Source organism: Belonocnema kinseyi, chromosome 1 (assembly GCF_010883055.1).
Source record: "Belonocnema kinseyi isolate 2016_QV_RU_SX_M_011 chromosome 1, B_treatae_v1, whole genome shotgun sequence".
NCBI lineage: Eukaryota > Metazoa > Arthropoda > Insecta > Hymenoptera > Cynipidae > Belonocnema > Belonocnema kinseyi.
The window spans coordinates 45,050,908-45,062,209 of record NC_046657.1 but is presented as its reverse complement, the minus strand read 5'-3'; positions in this window follow the sequence as shown (position 1 = coordinate 45,062,209).

Genomic DNA, 11,302 nt, shown 5'->3' with positions numbered 1-11,302 from the left:
TAAAATCAGACAGGAGAGGTATGTAAAGTGGATACTAGGGTTGGCAAGGAATACGCCGAACTATATTGTCAGAAGGGGGATAGCAAGAACGAGTTTAGGGATTATAACAGGGAGTCGAGCGTGTAAATATGAGGAGAAAATTTTGGAAGAGGAGGGAAGTAAATTGGTTGATGGGAGAAGGAGAACAGACGTAGTAGAAATTTAAATATTGTAAATAGTAGTTAAGTATTAGGTGTTAGCAGCGGAGACAGAGGCTAGTAATGCGAGGCGTAGCGCCAAAAGAGCGAAATGCGTGCGAGGCAAGGCGAGGGGGAGCGAGGAAGCTTAGGCTATAGGAGCAAGCGGATTAGTTATAACGTGTGGATGGATATTACTTTGTAAGATGTAGTTGTAATAAAATTCTTTAAAAAATAGAAGTGTAAGCATGTCAATTTTTTAAGGCCAGCAGGCCGAAAAAAAACGTTTATCTATATGTACAATATTGTTTATCCTATGATTTTAACGGATTGATTTTTATTGTGTAGATAATAATAGATTAATGTTAAATGAATGCGAGGTTATGGTTTGCAAAATACAAAAGCATGTAATGCATACTTACGACTTTACTAATCCAATAAAATAAAAGAATATTTATTTTTAATCCATCACGATTTCAGTTTTTTGAATTCACTGCAACGATTTTCCACAGAATAGTTGTATTTTTTAACTAGAAAAAAATTAATTTTTGACCTTTAATTCGCACAAACAAGAAATAACGCTATTCCATCTAAAAGCCGAAAATTAAGACGATGAGCAAGGTAAAATGGTGAAGTTATCTCGATTGCAATGTTGGTAACACTTAAATAGAAAAAGTCTTCTGCTTTATATAAATTTTCAGAAAACTTTTGGTTTTTATCCGCTTATTTTTTCCAATGAGGCGTAACATTTTTTTGAAATACAGCTAGAAATTATTTTTAAACACAGTCTCTGGTCTATTATCAATTTATCTGTATTAGAACTTTTGACCATTATGTGTTTAGTTTTTGCTATGTTGCCTTCCGTGCTTTAGTCGAACGCTCAAATGGGCGAACACCAATCAGCTAGATTCAGCTCCAGCGCGGTAAATTCAATTTCTAAATAAAACCATCGGAAAGAATAGGGAGGGTCGCAAAAATAAAAATTTGTAATGTTTGACCGATTTAATATAAAAATGTGTTACCTACGCGTCATCAGAAATATAAAACTGTACTGACTGTTTGAAATGAAAATTCCCAAAAAACAAAATCATTCACCTGCAAAAATTGTACGACCATTTTTTAATAAATTCTTGTATTGCTTATTAAAAAATTTATTTCTCCATACATCGGTTTGTTATCATGTACATTATTATAAAATATCATGTACATTATTATAAAATGTATATAATTTATAATCATTGTTATGTCAATTATAAATAGTCAAACTGCAAATTAAGTTGAATAATAAAAACATGAAAATCTTGGTTTCGATAATATTCATTTTAGTAAATAATATTTTACAACTTAAATAATAAATTAATAATCATGAATCTCTGTTATGAAATTCTTATTAAAAAATACCTCTTCAATTAAAAATATATGTATACTAAAAGCTAGTGCAACGTTAAGCTAATATACTATCCTAACCGAAATGAAGTCCTATATGATAGTTATTCGTTTTAGAAAATATACAAGTTGTGTTCAAACTAGTAAGAAAATACAGAAAAAGTAGGAAAAATGAAAAAAACTGTATATTGGGGGCAGGTTGGGTCAAAAATCTAAAGACGATTGCGTTCTGTAATGTATTGAAAGGGCGCTCAAAAAGTTTTTAAATAATTTAATTATTTTGATGAGGTTAAAAATCCAAATATTGGCTGACAACTGGAACTGATTTTGCTCCAGCACTTTTTTAAATCCGTGAAACGAAAACTCCACGAATTATGGAAACATAGTATCATAGCCGACACTGACCAACGCGACATGGAGTATTGGAGTAGGATGCGACTAGAATAAATGGCCACGAGCTGTATAGTTGCGCAGGCGTTTTGTAACGTCATGCAACGTAGTACGAATCTGAAATTCAGGAATGGTATCTTCCTTTATTTTAGGTGACGAAAGCCTTACAGGTTATTTCAGTTTGCCTTCAACTTACTTTCAGAACCGAATATTGAAATTTAGGAGGATACTTTACTTTATTTCAGTAGAAAAATGCTGATTCCTCATTTAAGAAAAGTTAGTGCTTTATTCAAGATAGTTTGTACACTTAAATTCAGGTACTTCCTTAATTCAAGTCAAATCTTAAATTAAGTCGAATATAAATTTAAGTATTTATTTTTAATGTATTCGGTAACATTGTCTGTTTTCTCTCCTTTTACTTCACACCTCTCGCATGCAAAAAAACCTACATGACCTTTTATGCATTTAAGAAATGCTCTAGCAGGCATATCACAAATATACAATGTATCCGCATATTGAAACGTTGATCAGAAATTATAAAACCGTTTGCTTGCAGTTCATTCAATTCTTTAACTAAATCACTTAAATAGTCGCTTAAATTAGCAGGTTTAGAATTTTGACAATAAATTGCAACTGGAAACGGCTTATATATGTCGGGTTTATAAAAAACTTTGCCAGAAATTACTCAAAATCCTTTGGCGCCTGAAATCGTTAAATCGATTGCTGTTTTCGGCAATTGTGGAAGAAGTCTGCGTCACAATAACTTCAATAATTGATTTATATCTACATGTCCAAAACCCTGCGTGGCTGCCCAGATTCGGAGTTTCTTAACTTCATCTGGCTCTACTTCGGGTACTTCTATAACCCCGTCATCATATCCGTCGTCAGAATCGCTTAATTCTTCTGAAACTAAAAACTCATTACTCTAAACAACGTGTTAAAAGTTTTAATTGAATATTTGAATTCTTATAAAACGAAATTTAAGATATTTTTCGTTCAAAGTCATGTCTTTGGAAAAAAGGTTTTCCACGATTTTATGAAATTAAATAATATTATCAGTCATCTGTTTTGAAAGAACAAACATTATGTTTCATAGAAAAAATATGAAAATAATGATTTGGGTAGTTTTTGCCTTTACACTTTTTCTTCTGTCGATTCTTGAAAAATTAAAAAGAAGGTCGATTTCTAATAAATCATTGCTCATTCTTTAAGGGAAAATATTTCTTACAATTCAACTTTTTCCAAATTTAAAAATACATAAAAAATATTCAAATATAGTTATTTGTTAAAAAAAAACCCTTGTCTTAGAAATAATTATTTTCTATATTTGAACTGTAGACAAATTTACGCTTGAATTTAGAAACAGTCGAGTTGCATAGAATGGTTTCCCCGAAAAAAACAAGCCATAATTGGTTAAAATACAACCATTTTTTAAAAATTGGTAAGAAGCGAAAGTAACCCGTTGTTATTTGCATTGTTATTTATAAAATTTATACAGATTATTAGTAAAAACTGTTATCCGAATTCGTGAATATTAAAATAACGTTAAAGTACTTCAATGAAAGTGGGACGATGGTCGTGGGGGCTAAAGCGTATGCTTTGGACCCACTACGTCGGCTTGCAGGTCTGATTCGACCCATGCGGTGAACACTAGCCTAGCAAGGGAGTTGTTCATCTCCGGAGAGTCGTGGGACCGGTACCTCTAGAAAAAACGGTTTTTTCTAAGTACTTAAAGCTGTTGCTCTTGGTGGTTCGGAACCCACCTTAAAATGTAGGTCCCCCTCCCACCACCAAGTAAGTGTGTGAGGTGTGCGCAAAGGAATAGAGAAGAAGGTACAAGAAAAACGTAAACCCTTAGCAGACACATTAGAAGCTTCCCATCCAAGTACTCCAATGAATTTGACCTGTATTTCGTGTTTTAAGAAAACTCGGAACTCAACTCGAAAATTATCTGAATCGACTTGAGTTTCATTCAATTTTTTTACACCCCTTAGGATTATTATTCTTTTTAAATAAATCTGTTTTAATAAAAGTAAATTTTCACCTGAATTTGCGCTCCCCTCTATTGCGTTACTATTTATGGAACCACTACCAGAAGAATCTGTGGTATGCTTAACCTCATCGACCATGGAATTTTGGACCATGGGACCATGTTATTTGCTCTTGGAAGGTTAGGATCATGAGTTGGATTATGGTTAGGATTTATATTATCCTCATTTAAAAAAGAAATTTCAATCGCGGGTTCATTCATCATCTCTCCAGGATCTGAATCTCTTTCGTCGTCTGCATCACTCTCTAAGTTTAAATAAAAATATACTTTATGCATGCGTTAATTTTTTTATAATCAAAATTTTTAACATTTTTAATCGTTTTTAATTCGATAAATAATTGTTATCATCTACATAAATGCAGTATACTTACAAGATCATCATTTAGAGGTTAGAATTACACTAGCGTAATGTCTACATATAATTTTAAAATAATTTACTTACTTTCGAGATCCACCTGTAAGTATGGAATAGTGGTCCTTGCTCGATGTATCCGGACTCTACGAGGGCTTTTTATTATTTTAGGCATCTTGCGACTTTACAAAATGACACTTTTGTAAGCAAACACAAAGTTAATTAGTGGTTATTGGAAAATGCACAGAATAATCTAACGCCATCTGCTATCAATTTTAGGAACTTTGTCACTACCTATCTGGCCCGGCTCGAGGTCGAACCATTGAAAAATACAAGCTAGGGCCAGGCTAGGGACGCCCGGCCTGGCCCAAGCCTGGAACAGGGAAGATACCTGGCGATTTCTGCACGGTTCCATAAATCCATGCAGATTAAGCTTAATGGGAAAATCACAAGAAAAGGAATGCGTCCTTTACTTTACCTCATAGGTGGTGTGGAAAAGATTAAAATTATCTATAATAATAATTATTATTATTATAAAAATAATAATATCAATAGTTTACTATTATAATTTAATTAAAAAGAGTGTTAGTAGAGAGAATGACGCCTGAAACAAAAGACCTTGACCACTGATGGACCCAAGTGGGGAACCTTACATAACGACTTTGTGAGGATCTTCACGTGGGGAGATTGCTAGAGAGATTGATCAGCAACCTGGATCGGAGCAGTGTTGCGGAACGAACATGTTATCTACATAAATAATACGAGAATTTTTGATCAATCTGAAAATTCTCTATCTTTTTCCTACATTACTGATTTCCCAACCGACTGAGTCACGCCTACCGCGAAAGGGAAATGGCTTAATGGACTAGTAATAATAATAATATTTTTTCAGACTTTTATATTCTAGGATGCAGAAAACAGGACATATTTGTAAAACCACGGATTTTGGGCGCTGCTTTCCAAAATGATAGCGAACTGAGCATGTTTTTCAGAATGAGAAAAAGTACTATATTACAATATTCTGGGGGGGGGGGGGGCTATTTTTGCAGACAATTTATTTTTTTCTTGGAAATTAAACTATATTGTTGATAACTGTTTTTAAAATTAATTTTTTCTACTAAAAATTCACTTTGTCGGTTTTCATCAAATCTCCACGTTTTGAGGCTCCCGGAGTCAGGAAAAACGATTTTTAAGAAGATGTCTGTCTGTCGGTCTGTAATTTGTCAAAAGAAGAAATCGCTGATTTTTGAAAGCTCTAAAAGATTATCATAACGAGTTTTTAAATTTTGACGAAAAGTCGAAAATAAAAATTTTGATCTGACTAAAAATAATGAAAAATCAGAAATTCTAAGGGTGTGAAAAAAGCTCAAACCTTTGAAATGATTCGTTTCGAGTTCTCAAAGACATTCGAGTACTTAAAAGTTTCGAGTTCTTGAAGAAATTCGAGTACTCGAAAGTAATTCAAGTTTTTTCATCGGAAGCAGCGACTAAATTGTTAAGAATTTCATGAAATTGACGAATGAGAAATTCAATAAAATGACTCGCTTCAATGACTCAGCGTACTAGAGATCCGAAATGGGTTTAAATTTCATATTTATATATTAAACATTGAATACCGAAATCTTTGAGCCCTTAAAATATTTAGAGATTGACGTTGACTCTTATTTCTTAAAAATTATAAAAACTCAGAAATTTCTATAATTTTTAAGCACTAAGTGTGAACGTAAATCTCTAAATATGTTAAAGGTTAAACAATTACTGTATTTAATGTAAAATAAGTAAATATGAAGTTCAAATAATAAATTTATTGACACATGCCTTTTTATTGCGAAGCACGAAGCCGCATTTATACAAATTAATTATCTTGCGTAGTTTTAGCAACATTTAGCTATCTGATACGAAAAAATATGCACTCTGCGTAGCACATTTTTATTGTCGCTGGGCGCTTCGCCGCGTGCACAGCGGCAATCGACAACCGTGATTTAAGCACAGCTCGACTCGACTCGGAAGCTGTCAAGCTCGAATCGACTCGTTCGAACCTCAAGTTTCGAGTTTCTTGCGCACCCCTAAGGAATTCTATTTTGCGGTCGAACTATGCAAGATACGAAAAACATAAATCAAATAGAATTGCGCGCCCTGAAAATATCTACAATTTTTTCATTATTAATCACTTTTCGATAGAACAGGTAGCTTCTGTTTTTAGTTGTAAGAAACAACATAAGAAATAAAAAAATAAAAATTTTGGACTCAAGACGCAAGCTGCGAAGAAAAATAATGAGACGAAACTTGTTTGACCGAAAAGGAGTTACAAATTTCTAATAATTATTTTTTCATACAATTTTCAGTTTGTGTTTTACTTGTAAAAAGCAATATTAAAAATACAAAAAGTTAAATTTTTGGACAAACTACACAAGCTATAAAAAAAGAGACAAAAGCTGCTGTTAAGAAAAATAGCGTAACTTATTGGAATTTGTCATGAATATTTTTTGATAGGTAGAATAGATTTCCTTTTAATGGTAGAAAAAAAAATTAAAAATAAAAAATAAAACTTTTGGAAAAACGACACAAGAAACGAAAAAAACAAAAGGACGAAAGGTGTTGAATCAAAAAATATCTACAAGTTTCTTATAAACTTTGTTTATAAGAATATATTAAAAATTAAAAATATAAACTTTTTGGAAAAGCGACACAAGTTTAAATAAAATGTTTCATACAAATGTGCATTTCAAGAACATGCATTTTTTTAATGATATAAATAAGACAATGGAAAAACTTTAATCCCATTACTATTGCATATTATGAATGGTAACAATATAAATTTCTTTAAATAATAAAAAATTTTCAGGGTGGCTAAATATAATAGTTAATACACAATAAGACAAAAGTATTAAAGTAAACATATAAAATAAAATTTTGTAGTTTATTTTGATATATCTTAATAAACAACCCTAGACAGAGGTACTAAAATAAATATAATATGCGTTTGATATAATAAAGTTGAACATAATGTAAAAAAGTCCACATTTTCGGCGATGTCGCGTGCGAAGTACGAGATACGTGATAAAATTGTGCTCGTTGAATCCGATAGAGCTTTAACCAAAGAGAATTCACAATCACGAAATGAAAGTTGTCGATCTTTTGAACTTTAATTTTGAAGGATTGCACACAAATTTTTATTATTGTTTGTAGTGAAAATATATTAGTAACATATCAAGCCGACTTTGAATGAAAAACAATACGCAGTTTCAGATTTAAATTTCGTTTTCATTGACTGTTGGATGTGGAGGATTTCGACTTACACGTTGTACTATAAAATTCCTCGAAATTAAGCGGAATTCACCTACTGGAGTTTCGAACACTTCTGCTTTGGTCAATGGGGTAATCATGCCGCTTCTCATGTTTATTTTTATCCGTTTGTTTGGGCGGCCACTATACAATCCAGCAAGAACATCACTTTTCTCTAATATTGCAAATACGTCACCATCAGATGTTGATAATACAATTTGTTCTTGCCTTGGTACTCGCACATATTTATCACCTCCGCGTATTTTAATTGGTTTGTAAGAAGAAAAAGTGTATCTTCGAAGTTCGAAAAGCCGACGGGGATTTAGTTTTGATGTAAGCTGAATAAATTCAAGTTCGTCAAGACCATATTCAATTCCGTCAGCAGAGATAATCCTGGTAGGTGGAACTGTACATCTGCCAAGAGGAGACCTGGATCTGGCAAGAGGAGACCGGGACCTAGCATGAACAGGAGGCTCAACAGTAGGAATACAGCTCTCAGGTAACTGACTTCTATCAGCAGAAGAAGAAGGTCTTTCACAAGGACCGCTAGCAGTGGGGACAAAATTCGGTAAACAGTCGGATTCTAAATTAGCCTCTGCAAGCAAAACAGATGATTACATTTCTTTGCATCCTCATCCCTTTCTGAAAGTGCTTTGCGAAATCATCAACTCATTGAGGCAAAATAGAGTCACCAGATGCCAAAAGCAGATTTTTGAATTGAGCTATTGATTGAGAAATCACTTTAAAACAAGTGCAGACAACATCTTCTTCGAGGAAAGTAGTTGAATTAAGTGTAAGGGTTGTTGTAACATCCCTTTAACATGCCAGAAAGAAAATCGTTGTTTCCAGAAAACGAAAATCACAGAAGATTTTTTTACGTAATTAGGGTGAAAAATCATTTGCAAATAAATAAAGCAGACTTTATTTGTATGTTTAATTCAATTTTTTTCAGAGGAACTCTTGCGAATAAATTACATTAAGGGATTTTATAGGCTATCTAAGTCATCCAATTATTTTCGGGCAATTTTGAAGTTAGCAAGGAAATATACAGATGTTTGTTTTGCAAAGTTAAGCTGTAAAGAATTTTGAGTGGTTTAAAATAAATCGTTCCGTCACAAAAAAACAGTTGGCTCATTTGTTATGATCTCGAAATTAAATTTTTTTCTCAGAATGAGAATACATCAAGTGTGAAACTGTTACATGAACATGTCTGTATTATCATTTTGTGGTATCTTTTTTTTTTGCAACTAATAGAAACACCGAATCTGTGTAATTTTCGGGATCGATGTATTCCTGTGTTTGTAGTTTGTCTACTTTTTATATTTATTCCTTTAATATTTTCTTATAATTTAATGCAGTGTTAATTATCCTCTGATAATTTTCATTCTTATTATTTTCTTTACTGAATTTCTCGTAATGGAAAGAGCCTATAAAAATTGTTCACGATAAAAAAATAAAGATACGGTATAGTACTTAAAAAAAAATCTTCTAAGCACTGTGAACAGGGTACCATGTGTGTAGAATATTTTCTAGTTTAAGGGTTTTTCAATAATTTTAAACTGTATTAATTAACACTTCTGATATAAATTTTCATTCATACTATGATTACCTTGATGACTAGGTTCACTTGCGATCCCAAAATTTTTCAGAAAGTCCCTTTCTTTGGGCGGCATACCTGATGATATCTCTGTAAAAAGGCAAAAAATACTTATGAATTTCAAATCTTAAGAATGTATCAAGAATAGTAAACACCTAATTCAATTATTCTATTTCATTTCTCATAAGCCGTTTAAAGCCTATCCCAAATTTTTATCAGATTAAGAAAAACGTTTGGTCCACTTATTAAAATAAAAAAATGAAAACATTAAAAAAACAGGTCCAAATTGAAAAAAATGTATTTGTTTAAAAATATTTTATTTATTTATTAAAAAAATGATTGAGGTGGATTCTAGTATACTTTATTCTGAAGTTGAGGAAAAGAACCTTTCATTATGAAAAGATTAATAAAAGAACGCAATGGCGTAACATTTTTAACTTTATTTACATAATGATATGAATAGAAGGGTATTGTGAAACTTGTACGGACGAAATACATTTACGCACTCAATCTTTTTTCCTTGCTTCAAAATAAAAATTCAAAATCCATATTTTTGAAAAGAAAATGCACCCGGGATTGAAAATGTATTTACGTTGAAAACTGATTCAAATATCCCGAAAATACCGATTTTTGGGGAGCGTTCTCCCTACGAGATATTTTCTCTCTGAAATTTAGAAAATTTCCAATATTTCGAGTTTTTAAGAGAAAAGTTTCATATTTTGTCATCGAAACTTAAAAAATTTGTTAAAGAACGATCAAAATTGAATTATCTAAGATCTAGCATTTTCATGAGGAAACTAATAAAATACTTATTGAGCTAAGTAAGCTCTACAATTCTTTTTAATTATTAAACTTAAGTAGTAAAAATGATAATAATAATGGTTCACTATCATTGACTTTAGATCGTAACTAAAATTCATTAACGTAAAAGAAATGTTCCAAGATTTTTTCTATACGAAAATATAAAAAATAATATTAGTTTGTTCTTTACATACCAATATAATTAAGAATAACTTCGAGAATTAATATCAAAGTGTAAGGGGTCCTCATTTTTTGTAAATGTAGAAAAAATTTATTAACGCAGAATTTTCAGAGAAGCGTAACTAACGAACATTCTGATTTCGCGGTATATATATAAGGGGGGATATTTGCGTTTTTCCCCTTCCCAAACATAAATTGCGTATATGGATAATTTCGGGATTAGTGACGTGGAACATTTTAATTACATAATATTATATAATAGTTAATTAAAGTTCATTTTCCGCACATGTATAATTATCTTATCTTACGAAACTCAGATAGTCATCGTTTGACGTGAAGGTATATAGATAATTCTCCACGCACAGGACACTTTGACGTCCATGGATTGTATTATTAAAACTACTGTTTCTATTATTGTGAAACTTAGTCAAGATCTTCATTTTAATACCTCATAACAAGCTCCATCGTAAAAATTAGTTTATATTAAAGTGAGCCAGAGTAAACCAATATTATACACTTGAAAAATCAATTTAACAGATTTCCACACTCATTTGCATGCAAATATGAGTGTCCTCGAAGATATTGTTGAGCTTGCTTTTTTCATTAACAGCCGTCTTCTGAAAACTAGGAATATCTTTTTGGATCCTGCTTGGACCTAGGTTTGAAGAAAAACTATCTTACTACTCATCCTCTAAGGGTTGAGTGTAAGCATTAGAAATTTTCTTAGTAAATAAAAACAGGGCAATAAAAAGTTGCGTATTTTTTAAATATCCATCGACGTAACTAGCAATAACTTTTGTATTACACAACGGAAGTTAATGAATAAAAGATTAAAATCTGTTTCAGAGCCGCAAAAAATTATTCGCGCAAGGATTTTTGAATCCGTTTTACTTTAAAGCTTCAGGAACACTTTTTGTGTTGTTTTCCATCGACGTAGCATCCATCGAAGTGACCGTCGTTCACCGTCAGCTCTTTTGTTCTCACATACTCTTCGAAGATTCTCATCATTAGTTTCATCCCCTTCTCATCATCTGCTAATAGAACTACATCGTCCGCGTATGCTAGAGAGTATAGATTGCTATTGC